Source organism: Bos taurus, chromosome 5 (assembly GCF_002263795.3).
Source record: "Bos taurus isolate L1 Dominette 01449 registration number 42190680 breed Hereford chromosome 5, ARS-UCD2.0, whole genome shotgun sequence".
In the NCBI taxonomy this organism is placed as follows: Eukaryota; Metazoa; Chordata; class Mammalia; order Artiodactyla; family Bovidae; genus Bos; species Bos taurus.
Genome location: NC_037332.1, coordinates 21,900,856 through 21,918,021, shown reverse-complemented (window position 1 = coordinate 21,918,021; position 17,166 = coordinate 21,900,856). Strand labels below are relative to the sequence as shown.

The 17,166-nt window shown below is 40.0% G+C and overlaps 1 long non-coding RNA gene across 1 annotated transcript in view; it reads left to right on the top strand.

Moving 5' to 3' along the window:
- The first annotated feature begins 8,718 nt into the window (after positions 1-8,718).
- LOC104972363 (uncharacterized) overlaps positions 8,719-17,166 on the top strand; it is a 43,589-nt gene continuing 35,141 nt past the window's right edge. Inside the window, exon 1 of the long non-coding RNA XR_009494467.1 lies at positions 8,719-9,359. This is a non-coding gene — a long non-coding RNA (uncharacterized lncRNA). The remainder of the gene's footprint in view (positions 9,360-17,166) is intronic.

Here is a 17,166-nt window from a genome sequence, read left to right as displayed (position 1 = left end):
GCCTCTTGGTTATCAGATCTACTGTTGTGTTCAAGTCACTTTTATTTCACTTAATAACAGCCCCAAAGCACAAGACCAGTGATGTCATTCGGATATGCCAAAAAAAAGCAGGTAAAGTGCTTCCATTAAGTAAAAGGGTGAAAGTTCTCCACTTAATAAGGGAAGAAAAAAATATCCTATGCCAAGGTTGCTACAATCTATCTTCTATCTGTGAAATCATGACAAAGAAAAAGAAATCTGTGTTGGTTTTGTTGTAACATCTTAAACTGCAAAAGCCATGGCCACAGTGTGATAAGTGCTTAGTTAAGATGGAAAAAGGCATTATATTAGTCCAATAAGATATTCTGAGAAAGAGACCACATTTACATAAATTTTATCGCAGTATATTGTTATAATTGTTCCATTTATTATTGTTGTTAACCTCTCACTGTGCTTGATTTGTAAATTAAACTCTGAGTATGTAAAGGAAAAAACATAAAACATAATATAGAGAAGATTCAGTAGCATCCATGGTTTTATGCATTCACTGCGGGTCTTGGGAATGGATGCCCTGTGGTAAAGGGGAGACCGTGGTAGTGGGAGCAAATGAGTTAATATGTTTCAGAGACTCACATATATTTGGCATAGACTCTAACCAATATAATCACAGCTTATTATCCTTTGCAGGCAACAATCATTCTTTTATTTGTTCAATAAACACCGAGTGACTGAGATGGTCTGGGCACTGCGTGAGACCTACATTAGTATTTGTGACAGGAGCATTTTGGAAATGCAATGCCCCATTCATTGGGGTGACTTTAATGGTGGAAGCCTTAGGCACCTTGGCAGCCAAGTTTTTTGGCTCCTCTCAAGTCACATTAACTCAATGGCCACGGACTCTGCTTATCTGAAAGGCTGGTCTCACTGGCACCACGTTAGAAAAAAAGTGATGGATTTGATTCCATGGAGAAGAAAAGAAGAAAATGGCTCATTTGAGGCTAGCTGAACTCTTTCAGATGTAGAAGGTGCCATTTCTCTGACCTGGGAATATAAAATATGTGAAATGGAACTTAGCTGACGTGAAATTCAGCTTCAGAAGAGAAGCTTAGTTTCCATGATAGAACAGTGTCTTTGTAATTTTTTTGTTATTGTTGCAAGTTCATTTAAATAACTGGGTTTTCCTCTCCCCATTACCAGGCCAGTTGAGAGGCCCTTTCTTTGGACTGGCTTTGCCGTTGCTGCACTGTCTCCCCCCGCACCCCCCTTTTGAACTTCAGCTTTTTATGTCATCCGGGATGACTGTCATCTGTAAGCACTTGGTGGAGAGCTCTCCCTGACTCTCCAACAGTCAGTTTGCTGTAATATGAACAAGTTGTGAGACTCGGAGCTACCTCAGACAGGATTTTTGGGTCTAATGAAGCCTCTCTGTCAGGCCCGATTTGGATCCAGTTAATGAGGGTCTGATTGAATCTGCCATCCTCATAGAACATTGTGAGGTCTTTTGGGGCCAATAAACGATTCCCCTTATTTTTCTGCACAGACGCAAGGGAGAGGCTGAGTTGTCAGTGGAAGCCTTTGTGTGTCACAAGCGATCAGGAGTCATGTGTTTGGTGGATGACTTGCTAGGTCATCTTAGATAGGCCGTTTAACCTTGTTGTGTTTTTGTTTCTCCCATCTGTGAAAGCATGATAACGCACAGTGGGCTTCTAAAGAAAGAGCTCTTAGGAAGGATACAGAAGGTGTGTTACTCGAGAGGCTTTTGCAAAAACTCTTGATCGTTGTTTACCAGAGATTGTAATCTGGAGGTGGCATAGTAGCTTTATGGCAAATTTGAGCCAAAGTCTTTGCCAAGGAAATTTCAGATCTGAAGGAAGGGAGGGGGCACTCCTGGTAATTCCTTCCAGAATGTCGTTAGGAAGTCTTTGACAAGGGCTTTGACGAGGGCTTGCTTGTTCATGCTGTTGTTTTGTTGTGAGGATACCATTTGAGAGGCTGAACTAAACCTTTTCACAGTGAGAAAAGGCAGATTCCTATGTGCTCAGCCTCAGATTATAAACCACCACTAACACCTGGGTAGCTTCGTTGCTTTGGAGGGACTTTTCCAAGCTTAGGAGCAAACTCAGCAGAAACCCTGATTTTCTGTCACCATCTTGTTTACCTGCTCTCCGCCTCCTCCCTCCTCCACGCCTCTGAAACTATGAGCAGAGAGGCTCCTGTGGCTCCCTTCTGTGTGAATTTTCCATTGGCGGTGACCCAACTCTCAGAATCATTCTATTTTCCCCAAAGGGGATCACCAGACGCTTCAGTCTGTGATCAATGAGCAGTGTGCTATTTGGCTTTGCCTGGGCTTGCCCACGTGTCTGCGCAAAAAAATGTAAACAGAGCTGCTGCAGCTCTGCCCTGGGGTGAGGGGAAGGACTTCAAGTCAAGAAACAAAGGGAGACAGATAGGAAACATTGTTCCTTTCCCTGAGTAGCTGGTACTTGCAGGAGGATGGGTTTTCTCTGTAAGAGTTCTGGGGCATTGGGTGGCAGTGTTCTAGCAATGAGGGGTCCCTAGGGTAGACAGTCATCTCCTAAGACCTGTGATAATTTGTCCATCTGTGTTACTCCACACTTAAAAAATTCTCAGCCATTTCATGTCTTGCAGTCTTACAGGAAAAATACAGAGTTATGTGGTTAAACTCTAAAGCAATAGTTGTATTCACTGTGTATTATTTATATCAGCCAAAAACTGGAATGGACCTAAATGTCTTATAAGAATAATTTGGTTAAACAGATCATGATATCTATCTGTATATTTCCCTGCAGATATTTCTGTTTCTACCATATAAAATGAGGATGTAAAAGAGTGGGTTTTTAATTTTAAATTTCTGATGAGCTTGGCAAGCTTGATAAAAGTGATCAACCACCTCCTCAGACAACAATGTCTATATGCTCAATATTTTCAGGGGATTTCAGCATAAACTTCTCTATCTCGAAGGTTAAGAGCACTCAATATCAAGAATTTAGTAGAAGTAATATTCATATATGGAGTAGTGGAACAAGCAGCTTATAAAAGTCTAAAATGTCATTAAAAAAAAAAAAAACTCACCTACATATGTATTGGGAGAAACAAGTATTTCTCAGTGTTCTTAGGATCCCTTGCTGGGTCTGAAAATTCAACTGACAAAGACTAACAGAAGAAAAGCAAACACATTATTTAACACACTTATTAATACATTTATTAAAAATAAACACATTTATTTAACATCAGCTTTACATGTTACGGCAACCTTCATAAGGAAATGAACACCCAAGCAAAAAACAAACTTGAATATTTTATTCTAGCTTCAATAAAGAGGACAAGATAAGTTAAAGAGTATGAGGTACCTGCACCAAACTGGGGAAACTTAGCAAAGCCAGTTTTCTAGGATTCTTCATGGTGTTCCCTTGCCTCCAGAGATGGGGGTGCTTCCTTCCTTTGGGTGCTGGGGGAGCCCTTTCACTGGAGGGTTTTAAGCCTCTTTGGGGAAGAAAGGTGAAGGAGGAAGAGGTCAGGGTGACCTTCCAGTTTCTGTTGTTTGTTTGCGAACTCCTTTAGCTTAAAATATTCCAGAAGCCAAGGTGTCATCACAAAGTCTTTGACAGGCTAAACACAAAGATGCTTAACCACAGCTTCTCTGGAGGATGATAATAGTCTCTGTGTACTTATTTGTAGCTTCTGCCTTTCTAGAATTATCCACAGAATTGCTTTCATATGTTGCATGAAAGTGAAAGTGAAATTCACTCAGTCGTGTCTGACTCTTTGCGACCCCATGAATTGCAGCACGCCAGGCCTCCCTGTCCATCACCAACTCCCGGAGTTCACTCAGACTCACGTCCATCGAGTCAGTGATGCCATCCAGCCATCTCATCCTCCGTCATTCCCTTCTCCTCCTGCCCCTAATCCCTCCCAGCATCACAGTCTTTTCCAATGAGTCAACTCTTCACATGAGGTGGCCAAAGTACTGGAGTTTCAGCTTTAGCATCATTCCTTCCAAAGAAATCCCAGGGCTGATCTCCTTCAGAATGGACTGGTTGGATCTCCTTGAAGTCCAAGGGACTCTCAAGAGTCTTCTCCAACACCATAGTTCAAAAGCATCAATTCTTCAGTGCTCAGCCTTCTTCACATTCCAACTCTCACATCCATACATGACCATAGGAAAAACCATAGCCTTGACTAGACGGACCTTTGTTGGCAAAGTAATGTCTCTGCTTTTGAATATGCTATCTAGGTTGGTCATAACTTTTCTTCCAAGGAGTAAGCGTCTTTTAATTTCATGGCTGCAGTCACCATCTGCAGTGATTTTGGAGCCCAAAAAAATAAAGTCTGACACTGTTTCCACTGTTTCCCCATCTATTTCCCATGAAGTGATGGGACCGGATGCCATGATCTTCATTTTCTGAATGCTGAGCTTTAAGCCAACCTTTTCACTCCCCACTTTCACTTTCATCAAGAGGCTTTTTAGTTCCTATAAGTTTGTTTAAATTTTCTTTAAGAAGTTGTAATCTTTTTTGGCAAGTGTGTTAAAAACCTGGGGACATTTTTAGCACTGCTCTTTATTCAGCAAACGATGAAATGCTTGAAGGAAGGGACATTAGGATGAAGGGACACAATTTCCAAGTGACATTTAATTAGGGCCAAATAAGAAGATACCACACTGACAAATTTATTTTCAGTACGAAATCCACAGATAAAACAAATTTAAATCAGAACCAATTAAAAAATTCTAATCTTACACAGAGTGCACAAGAAAAGTCAGTTTATAAGTAACCTTTAACTTGTCACCACCAGCATTTCCACTCCCAGAGTGGCCTTTGGGGACCTGTTCTGGGTCTGTGCTTAGTCACTGAGTCATGTCTGACTCTGCGACCCCATAGACTGTAGCTCACCAGTCTCCTCTGTCCATGGGATTCTTCAGGCAAGAATGCTGGAGTGAATTGCCATTCCCTTCTCCAGGGGATCTTCCCAATCCAGGGATGGAACCCTGGTCTCCCTCACTGCAGGCAGATTCTTTATTGTCTTAGCTACCAGCGAAGCCCCCAAATGAAGGATCTGCCCTCCCTGAGGACCTAGGACACCTCAATATCTTGAGAGATTACGGGTCTGACATTCTTGTCTTGCATCTTAGAAGGCAGCTGAGAGAACTTGTTTCACTACTTCTGACCTTGCTATCACAACTCAAAGGTTAAGTTCACACATCCCCTCTTCACAGGCAAGAGTCTTTAATGAAAGAGAAATTAGTTTGGGAACTGCAGTGGTATCTACTTGGCATCCATGCCCCTTTTCATGGGTGGTAGGGTGCCTTCATCTTCCTTTGGAGAAGGGCCTTTTCCCAGCCTCAGTGGCCACAGATTCTGTGAGGCTGGAGGGCAGGTATCACCCTCCTCTCCAAGACAAACATGTGACCCAGGCCTGAGTGATTAGCGCATTCTCTCTCTCTCAGGCCAATGGCTTCAGGGATGCCCAAATGATCCATCCCATCAATGAGATTACAAAGGAATAGCTCTTGATGGAGATTTCTACACCGTGATTTCTTTATGGAAACCTGGAATCCTTGAACGATCCTGCAGAAGAGTGAATGCCAAAGAGCAGGGCAGATGGAAGAAGGCAGGGAGGGATCGGGGTAGGAAATCAAGTCCTAGGGCTTCAGTAGATCAGTGTGTGCTTGAACCAAAGTGGCCACTGTGTGTGGGAATTATTTGTTTTGTTTTTTCTTTGTTTAAGTCAGCTTGTATTAGAGCTATTTCACTTGCAGCCTATTGGATCCTCATTCATATACTACTGTGATAATAATAATACCTATTGACTGTGTGTGTGCTCAGTTGTGTCCGACTCTTTGCGACTCAATGGACTGTAGCCCACCAGTCTCTTCTGTCCATGGAATTTTCCAGGGAAGAATACTGGAGTGGGTTGCCATTTCCTACTCCAGGAGATCTTCCCAACGCAGGGATCGAACCCGTGTCTCTTGCATTGGCCAGCAGATTCTTTACCACTATGCCATCTGGGAAGCAATAATTCCTGTTGAGAACTCCCCAAAGAGCAGATCTTGTGTAAATCCTTTATATAGATTCTCCTATTTAATTCTTATGATAGATTTTTGTCTTTTTAAGAAAAGAAACTGAGGCTCAGAAAGGTTACGTAACTAGCACAAGATCGCTGAGCAAGTAGTAGAGGGACTCAAACCCAGATATGTCTAAAGCCTGGCATTCCTAACGAGCATACTCTGAACTTTGCAGGGATACTGGATGAAAGTTAGGCCTGCCAGCTAGTGTGCTGTTCATTTTTACAGAGGGAGGTACCGAGGAGAACAAATGAGTATTTAATCAGCATGGCCAGTTTTAGGGGGTTAAACTTTCTTCACCTTCAGTGGAGTGGTCGGTGCCCCCTTGTTATCACTTCGTTTTGTTTTCTGACTACCGAACAATATTTAATGGAAAGCTCTTAACTGTCTTCCGGTTTTAGTCAAAGAGTCTGGCAGAAACGAGCTGACCTGCAGGTGCACCTACAACAAGGGCTTTGGGGCTCCTTGGGCCACAGAGAAACAGACCTGGAGACAAAGTCCTTTAAGAGTCAAGGAGGAGCTACGGGCCACTTTGGCACTACGTTATTATAAACCAGAGCGGGCTTTCTTTTCAACGATGACATGAAAACAAGGAGATGGATCAGTTCTGTGCAGCCCCATTCCCCGGGTAGCGTTTTCTTACACTTTTACAGAACGGAAGAGTTTTCTCTTGAAGTTTGAAGAAAACAAGGGAAAACATGTGCCTGGGAAGTGCCGAGTATGGTTTTGACTCTGGCTGTGAGGTTCACGCTGTACTCATAACATCCTGTTCTTCTCTGCTGGCTGTGATGTGGTAGATAGCAGTCCCTCCCTGGGCTGTTAACAGCTGAGCTCATTTTTCATAAAGATGCTGCTCTGTGAGACTGAGGAAGTGGGCCATGGCCACCTCCTCCTTCGTTACTCTTACGGTTAAGGATGGGTTTTCCCAGTGGCCCTTGCCATCTTCTCTAAAATTAGGTCTTTAATGCCTCTGGGATATGTGGCAAACTTAAAATTTTACTGGAAGCCCACAGAGTATTAGTGAGTGGGAAATGTGCCTCAAAAAAGTCATTTGTTTAGCATAGGAGAAGTCTGCTCTGTCAAAACCTGCAGCTACGGAGTCAGAAGAGGAAGAGTGGCTGCTGGGGGAAGGTGTGATGCCACCTGATACTGAGAAAAAGCAGAGTAAGAGCGATCATCCTAGGGACTGGGATTTCTGCCTTTGGATCCATCCCTTCAGTAGGGGACTGGAGCGCTTAGAGCTGACTTTTTTACACAATATACTTATCAGTTTCCAAATGACCTTGGGCCTAAAAATCACATCTATTACAAAGGCACAAATGGAATAAGGAATAGAATCTCACTTCTGTGGTCAGGGAGCTGACCCAAAATTAATTCATTGTATTTGGAGATTCTGAAGGCATAACTAGAATAGAAATGACTTCTGCTAGTCAGTTACAAAGGAAATTGTTCCCCTTCTGTCTTCAGTGAGTTGCAGAGTCACTGCTTTGCCATCCAGGAGATGGACAACATAGTAGGTGTGTTTTTTGAATGGCTTTTATTAGAAAGCAAGATGGTACCTATTCTTGTGATTGTGCTTCTCATTGAGCAGTTCCAAAATTTGCCTCATCACTGGAATCAGGAAGATGCTTTAAAAAGGACAGAGAGATCTTTTGTCAAACTGAGACCTACTGAATAGCACCAGGTAAGAACAAAGCCATTCATAATTTCATCTGGGTGATTCTTTTAATCAGCTAGGGAGCCACCACTCTATTCTTCCCTCCTTGGGATAGATAAATTGATCAGATTAGTAACTTGCGATTTGAGATCTGTAGGCATCACCTATTGGACAGGCCAGCTTTCAGTTAGGGGTGGAAGGCAGGGTATGAAAAGTGAAGATTAGAGGGACATGGCAGAAGCAAAATTGGACTGATTGTTAGCAGCATGGTAGAATCATATATGAAGGCCCTAGATGGACATAGAGGATTCTTGAGATGGTTGGCTGTCTGGCTACCCACTCCAGTATCCTGGCCTGGAGAATTCCATGGACTGTATAGTCCACGGGGTCACAAAGAGTCAGACAAGACTGAGCGACTTTCACTTTCACAACTAAACAATAAAACGAAGGATACCACATGCCCATTTACTCATTCAGGCATTTAATTCAGCATCTTTTATTGAGCAGAACCCATGCTTGTTGGGTATGGGGGTAGGGGTTGGGGAACTTAATAAATAAAACACAGTCTCTTCTTCCCTCTAAATGGCCCCAGTTCTAAGGGCATGTAAGAAATTAAAAGGAAATAATCAGCTGTCCCTGGGCAGGAGAAAAGGGTATGCCAGAGAAATCTTAGAGAAGGAAGTGCCTGACCAAGGTGTTTAAGAATGAAAGGGAGATTCACCTGGAAAATAGATCCAGTCTTCTCAGGCAAAGGCAATAGCTTGAACAAAGGCAAAATGGCCTGTGGGTCTATAGAAGTCTATGAATCAATAACGTGCCATTATAGTGTGAGATGGAAAGTGGTGGGATATCTGGTGATTTGGCGGCATCCAAATCATGCGGGGTCTTCAGTGTCCACACTTCTGTTCTAAGGAAAGACCTTGGCACAACTCCAACACATGACCATATAAACACACAACAGAAGAGAACAGAGGCTGTTCAAAGACACAGGTGAGTATTCATGAACTCTTGCTTTTATTATGTATATACCTTGGAGTCAGGGTTGTTTAAGATTCTACTTCTCAGAGAAGCTGGATATATTAGTATAGCAACTTACAACTTTTAGAAAATTAGTATATTTTTTCCTTAGCTGCAGGATATGTTTTTTTAAAAAATGAAAACCACTTCTTGCTTCGATTTGAAAATACCTTAATTTGAGAGACTGTTAGTCATGAAGGTGTTTCCATAGCAAACATGTGTGGGACATCCTAGCTTTGTTGGCAGTGGTTCAGGGGAACTTATCTTATTAAATTGGGACAAGGCCTGGCTTGATGGAGGATAAGGTCATGGCACTTTTCCCATAGCATGAGGCCTCCATTTAAGGGCAAGATAAAGGAAAGGCAAAGAGCAAGAAGAGAAAGTGCTGGAATGAAAACAAGTAACAAAAGGAAGATAAAAATGGAAATCCCAGTTCAATGTGAATAATAGGCATGCAAATGGTGCTGCTAAAATAGGAAGGAACATTACTTTTCAAAAAGGCAAAGCAAAGGAAAATTGTAGTAGCAGAAGCATTTTGCATGGTAAAATTGTACACTGTGTATGCCTCTCAGAAGCAAAGCCACCTACTCTAATTTTTCCCAGCACGATGCTGTGAATCTGGTGAGTCATTTTTTAAAGGTTTACTACAAAGCTCCAAAAATCTGCATATATATATTTTTTAAGTATTTGGATTAAATCTTTTTTTCCAGCAGCTGGCCACTAATGCTCCTATTTTATAGCCAAATTTTTCACGTGGGCTACAAAATAACATACTTTTCAAAAATTAGTAAGCTTATGGAATGATCTCTACAATTATTGTTAATTAAAAAAATCATGGTGCAAGAAGTGTTTATGGTATGCTGCTCTGAGAATAAGGTAGTCTGAATATAAATTTGCTTATATTGAAAAAAAGACTCAGGAAGAAGATACTTTGAGGGAGTGAGAGAGGAAATGAGGTCAGAGGGGACAGGGTTAAAAGGTAAATGTGTGAATATATTTTTGTTTCTGATTTAAATTTAAAAAACACACAAGCATTTTACATAACTGTAAAGCAAAGCTAATCTCAAGACAAAGCAATCTTTAAAAATTGAAAGCAAAATGGCACAAATGAACACGAGTCTCAAATTAATACCATAAACTCAGAGAGAAAGTACTTCAAGTGGCTAACTCATCTGTAGAAATACCCTAAGGGAGCGGGGGTGGGGTGGGGGGAATGTCAAAAAAATTTTAAACTGCGTTTTCTAATTTTATTGTTGATGATAGTATTGTTACTGTTTTAGATTCTCTCTCTCCTTCTCTCCCTCCCTCTGTGTGTTAGTCGCTCAGCTGTGTCTGACTCTTTGTGACCCCATGGACGGCAGCCAACCAGGTTCCTCTGTCCATGGAATTTTCCAGCAAGGACACTGGAGTGGTTTGCCATTTCCTTCTTCAGGGGATCTTCCCGACTCAGGGATTGAACCCCAGTCTCTTGCACTGCAGACAGATTCTTTACCAACTGGGCTACCAGGGAATACTATGTGTATACTATGGAATAAAAAAATGAGAAATTATGTTGGTGTTGGGAATTAGATTTTTGGCACGGAAGAAGGTCGTTCAAATATAAGATCAAAGAGGTTAAGTAAAAACCCTGTGGGCTTGAATTTGTGTTGTAATTGTCAGTTGAAGTTGTGATGTATTTTAATACAAGAAAATGTAGATTCTCTATCTCTACTATCTTTTTTAGATGTGTAAGAGGTACTCACCTAGCTGCTGGTATAGGGGAGGACTTTGGGGGTCTGACTGCTCCTTATTTAGACTTTCTTTGAAGAGTCCTTTCTCTAGTTTTACCCTCTCATCCCTATCTTCAGAGATACTTGGAACCTTCAGTTCCTAAAGCATTCTGGGTTTCTTCTGCACAAATTGTCTTATTTCCTATTAGCATTCCTCTCTTCAGGCATAAAAATTAGCTTTATCTAATCTATCAAATATGTTACCACTTATTCAACTGTTTTCCTTTCCTCTCTTTGTTTCCCATACCTCATTTGCTATCATTTCCTCCTCAGTTCTTTGCTATTAGTATTATTGATTTAGAGTGTCAGTGTGTGCATGTATGCACTTAATTTCCTTTAAAGTTTTTAGAAGCATTTCAAAGGAAATAAAATAAATATGGGTATTTAATTCACTATGTTTAATCAGTAGATTTACCTTTAAATTTATTTATTTACTTATTTTTATTTTACTTTTCTGGCCATACCACGTGGCTGGTGGGATCCTAGTTCCCCAAGCAGGGACTGAAACTTGGCCCTTGGCAGTGAAAGCATAGAGTCCTAACCATTGGACTGCCAGTAAGTTTCCTAAATTCTTAAGAGATAGCTTTAAACATAATTAGTTTTGGATAACAAATAGAGCTCATCAGCATTATATGCTCCCAGAAAACAAAATAAGAATGTTAATACTGTTTCATTTCCTTGTGTTTCATCACTTCCCAATTGCGGATCATTTGAAATTTTAGTACAATTTTTTTTTCTATTAAGCATAACAATTTAAGTTCAACAATACACTTTTAATTCTTTTGTTCTTTTTACCATGCTTTCTTATATCCCACATCTTTCCTTATCTCAGCTTCTTAGTTTCATTGGTATATAAGATTGAATAACTTGTTCACATTTTAGTAGAAATTGGCTCAGATTATGGAGCTCATCCCAGCGACTGTGGAGACAGAAGAAGACATCCTGCAGGGAGGACATGTGAATATCTCTGGCTGCTTGTGACAATGAACTGCCCCAGCTCTCTGGTCTCAGAGCCCAGTCTTGTATTTTAGCCTGTGGGCAATCACTGCTCTGTCTAGCTCCATGTATTCAAGAGGTGGGGGGCTGGCTGACAAGCCTAGTTCCTTTGAATGCACTGCCCCAATTAATCACTGTGACAATTGCTCCCTGACCTCCTTCTGCCTGAAGTTCCCTGTAATCACTCTCATTCCACACTGCTTCTCTCCTGTGTGCTATTCTCTGGTCTTGTTTCCCTGAGAATTCAAACCTCTCTGCTCCGTATCTCTTACGATGATCTTCCTCTTTGGTGTTGACATTACTCTTTCTTGTTCTCCAGTGCTGTTATGAATATATTTCTTTGATCATATCACAGACAGAGTGGGAGAGAGTGTGTGTTCATTCCACTATTTTGTTCCTATTTCTGGATTACATACATAACATGTAATAATGCTGCTAACATATATATCGTATGCAACAATGTCCCTGCTAACCAGCTCCTCTACTCTTGCTGTGTTGTTTCAAAAAGAAATTTTAATTTTTTAATTTGTTCTTCCTTTCCCTTCGTCTTGTCTTTTTTTTTTTTTTCTTAGCTGTTTCTCCTTATTTTTGTTGAGTATAATTCAACATGATGGTAAAAGTCTGTCTTTTCAGCCAGCCACACATAAAAACCAAAAATAAAATCTTAACTCTGTTACTTATTTACTATGTGTACTCTGCCAAATGGCAAAGAAAGAATTTCCAGTATAGATTCCCCTACTGGTACTAAGAGCATCTGTAAAATCACAGTCTTGTGAAAGAAAGCCAAAAACGTACAATGGAGGTAATGTTGTCCAAAACGGTTTTCTTTAAATGTACTTATCTTAAAAGGACTCTGTATGTTCCTTCAGCGAAATGGATACTTTCTCTTCCCACATGTTCAATTGGCAATCACCTTATTTTCTGGAACTGCATTGTCAACTTTTCTTGTTTGCTACTGGAATCATGCAAAGAATATTAATATTTTATCAGAGAGTTACTGTTTTCTATAAAAAACTATTATAAAGTTTTTATTAAGCTAAAAAATATATATTTCTGTGCTTTTTAAGGTAAATTGTTCTCATTAAGAGAAATTGTTCTCATTTATTGGTTCCAGTTATTGCTTTTGCCCTGCAATTCTATCTCTGAAATTATAATGTAAAACCTTAGAATAGAAGTTAATTTATATTATTTCATCTTAGGCATTTTTGGCATGAGTATTAAGGTTAGTGATAATGTTATTATATTGTATGTGATAAATGGATACCAGGAAGTGTGGTTTACCTAAATTAATGCAATTCTCATAGAGCAAAGGAATGGTATTTTCCTTTCAAATTCTCCAAACATACTTGAAGTTCCAGTATTATTCATGTAAATTCAAGAAAACTGATCAGTACACAAACAACAGTAGTTTGTAAAAAAAAAAAAAAATCTGTAGATATTTAATGCTTTTAACATCTTGAAATCTGTATTTTGAGAGTACAGTTTTACCAGCATCTTGAGATATATTTAACTTCTGAGTGTCACTTTATCATTTCTCTCTCTTTTTATTGGAATGTAATTGTTTTACAATGCTGTGTTAGTTTCTGCTGAACAACTATGAAACAGCTGTAAGTATGCATATATCCCCTCCCTCTTGAGCCTCCCTTCCACCCACCCCATCCATACATCTGGGTCATCACAGAGTACAGAGCCTTTTTTCCCTAATACGTGTGATTCATGTGTACCTTTAGATTCTTACCTGAAGCCTCCTTTGCTTTCTGCTTTATTCTTATGCCAGTTCTCTCTGTTCCTGGGACATATGTTGAGTCTTATTTAGATTTTGGAGCAAATAATAAAAGTGAGAATTAAAAAGAACAGGCTATTCTGATGCTACAAGGAACTAACGAGGTAATTTATCCCACTCTTCATTGTTTCCATGAGAAAACTTAAGCCTAAAACAAAAAATGCTCGGTTAAATTTTCATGACAGGCTCACACTAATGAGAAAGGGTGTACACCCTCGGTGGGTAGATTAGGTTTTCTGGTATCTCTTACTCCTGTCCCTGCTTTTTGAGCAGATGATTCAAGTTAAGATGATGCCAAATTTCAGGAGATTTAAAAATGTCTTTAGCTCTAGAATGTGGATAATACATACTAAACTCCTACCTTGATTTTGAAGAAATCTACACTTAAATTTTGTGTTTTTGCATTGTCTTTTTTTTCTTAATCATCTAAGCTTATGCTATTTGAATATGTAAAATAAATTAAGTTGCTAAGACAAATTCTGAATAACCACAGTATGGAAAGTACATGAATGTCACCTTGGGAAAAAATTTTGCTTGTCAAAGGCTGAGTATAATAATATAATATTTTGAGTCTTTGGAAAAGTTCCCGTCTGTTCCACATGAGCTTTTATGTGGAACTAACTAAACCATTTTCTGTATAAAATCAAACAAACCACACGCAGACAGCAAAGAATCTGGGGTAATTGACTGGACTTTGTCTGAAAGCTTCATTTAGGGATTGAATTAACAAAGAATACATATTTTTTTTTTTTTTCTGTTTGTTGTGTAATTCTAGTAGTGGAAAGCTAGATTACTATTTAGTTGATAGCTTTTGCCTTAAGCATATTCTTTTATTTCTCTCTCTCTGTGTGTGTATGTGTGTGTGTGTGTGTGTGTGTAAGAGGGAGAGAGAGAGAGGGGGATTTTAAAAGCAAACTCTGACCTGTTGGGTAATTAACACCCTTACAAAAAAATAAGGGGTTTATTGTAACTTGGTTTGGAGGAAAGAACCCTGAATGAGGAAACCCAAGTTTCACTTCCAGCTCTTACACACATATATTTGTGTGATGTTGAGCAAGTCACTTGCTTTTTCTGGATCTTAGTTTCCTCATCTGTGAAACTATAAAGGGGGATAGGATTTACTTTCAAAACCTTTCCCCAACTTTAAAGTTTCATAATTCTCTGAAATAAAGTATTTGTACTTCACTGATCCTCACAAAATAAATAGATAACATTTAGTAGCCATAAATATCAGAATGATTTTTTACATCACTTTCTTCTTGGAAAGAAATATAGTACATGAGAAAATAGGCTTTCTTACTGGACAGGCTTAGACTTAAGAATAATTTTATCTTCATCAACCCAGCAAGCTCTATCTTTTGGGGAGTTATTAGTAGCTTTTTGGTTATTATAGACAGAATTTCAATTATACCTTTTTTGAAAAAAATTTGCTCATTATATATTTTTTAATTAATTATTTTCTTCAAGAGGAATATGATAGTTTGTTCAGTTCAGTTGCTGAGTCGTGTCTGACTCTTTAACCATCTCATCCTCTGTCATCCCCTTCTCCTCCTGCCTTCAATCTTTCCCCGCATCAGGGTCTTTTCAAATAAGTCAGCTCTTCACATCAGGTGGCCAAACTATTGATAGTTTGTACTCATATATATATTTCTGTGATTATTTGATTACCTGTCTTCATACTAGACTATATGGCCCAGGAGGGCAGATATATTTTTGTATAGTTAACAATTCAATCGTAGAGTTCCATGTAGTGCCTGGCATCTAGGGTGTGTTCAATGAAGGAAGAAGTATGGTTTTACAGGTCTGACCGAGATGGTTATCCTTGAATCCTCCAAGAACATTTCTGAAAGCAAGTACGAGACTCACCTTCCTTTCTGAGTTCTCTGGAATGTATTGTTGATTCTGGAAGCATTTTCTTAGGGTTTTTCTCTTTGGAGAGGCAAATAAAGATGGCGTTGATCTGGCCTGATAAATTTCCCACAGTTACTAGGTGTTAGACAGTTTGCTGCTGCTGCTAAGTCGCTTCAGTTGTGTCCGACTCTGCGCCCCCATAGACGGCAGCCCACCAGGCTCCCGAGTCCCTGGGACTCCCCAGGCAAGAACACTGGAGTGGGTTGCCATTTCCTTCTCCAATGCATGAAAGTGAAAAGTGAAAGTGAAGTCGCTCAGTCCTGTCCAACTCTTAGTGGCCCCATGGACTGCAGCCCACCAGGCTCCTCCGTCCATGGGATTTTCCAGGCAAGAGTACTGGAGTGGGGTGCCATTGCCTTCTCCGTTAAACAGTTTATCTATTTTTCCTGTGTCATCTGTGTAGAAAGGCTGCTTGTAAACCAGATGTGAACAGCCAATTGATGATGCCTCCTCCTCTACCTCCCCACAAACTTTTATGACTTTTGATATAGATGCTTAATCTCAGTTTGCTAAAGCACTTGACCATGCATTCTGATTCACCATCCTCCACAAGAATGAGGGGATCAACACCAGCAAGCCAGAGAGATCTCACCAGAGCCAGGATAAAGGTAACAGATTCAGAACACACCCATCAATGATGCTGTGGCAAGAAGAGTCAGTGTGGTTAGAGCTTCACGTTGGTTATGATACCCAAGCAATGTCACAGCTCAGTGAGATCAGGGATTTTGATCATTAATATAATATTCCTTCATAAACCATGACTGATAGGTGGAGCTGGGTCCTATATGGAAATTGATGCAGTGATGTTGGTTGAGGAATTTTGCAAGGATAAGGTTTAAGCAGATTTAAAAGAAAAATCCTCTCAATCTTGTTTCCTTTCTTCTTTCTTTATATCTCTTCTCCCCTCCCTCCTGTTTTCTCTTCCTTCCTTCCTCCTTCCCTCCCTCCCTTTCATTTCATAAACAGGCTGTATTCTACAGTGAAAGATCTTGGATTTTAGGGTGAAGCAGTTATTATTTAGCATCTTGACAATTCCATTTTCTATCAAGCCACTTTAACCTTTCTCGGGCTCTTTCCTCAAGTATTAAAAGGCAGATCATGAATGCTTACTTACATCATAAGGTTGTAGGGAAGTTTAAGTAATATAGCAACATCAGCTACTATTTATTAAACATCAAATATGTGCATTATCTAATTTAATACTCACAATAACTTTGCAAGTATAATGTCTGGTACATGGTAGGTGACATATAAGTAACAAGGTAATGGAAATATTGGGTGCTCTCTATACCATGTTTTTTTTTGAATAAGTGCTTCCTTAATTGTCAGGTGTCATTTTTCATGCATTAGGCTGCACAGTTCCTGCCACCAAAGTGAAACTGATCATTCATTCCTTCAAAATATGTTCTTTGAGTATCTGCTACATACCAGGTATTGTGTGTGTTACTTGGGAGAAAACAGAGAACAAGGAGCAAGACACGATTCCTAACTTCAAAGGGCTTATAACTGAGGAGAGGTTATAGACAAATAAAGAGACCGTTATGACCAAATGTGTTAAGTCCATTGATAGCAGGAAATACAAAATGGATGTTTTAGAAGGAGGGATACCGTGATTCCAATTTGGTGGGTTTCAGTGAGAGTTCCTGGGAGGATATCATACCTACGCTGAGACTAGAGAGATGAGTAAAATACAGATTAGAGGTTGCAATGTGCGCTAAAGAACTCCATATTCCAAGGCACTAAGAGGCAAGCTCCAGGAGTTAGTGATGGACAGGGAAGCCCGGTGTGCTGCAGTCCAAAGAATCGGCATGACTGAACCACTGAACTGAACTGAAGAAGAGAGTCACTGTGACGGACCTGAGAAACTGAAAGCAGTTCCTTCTGGAATTTGAGGGGATCCATGGTGAGAGTAGGAAGTCAAGAAACACCTGGAGTAACAGGCAAATTTGGCCTTGGAATACGGAATAAA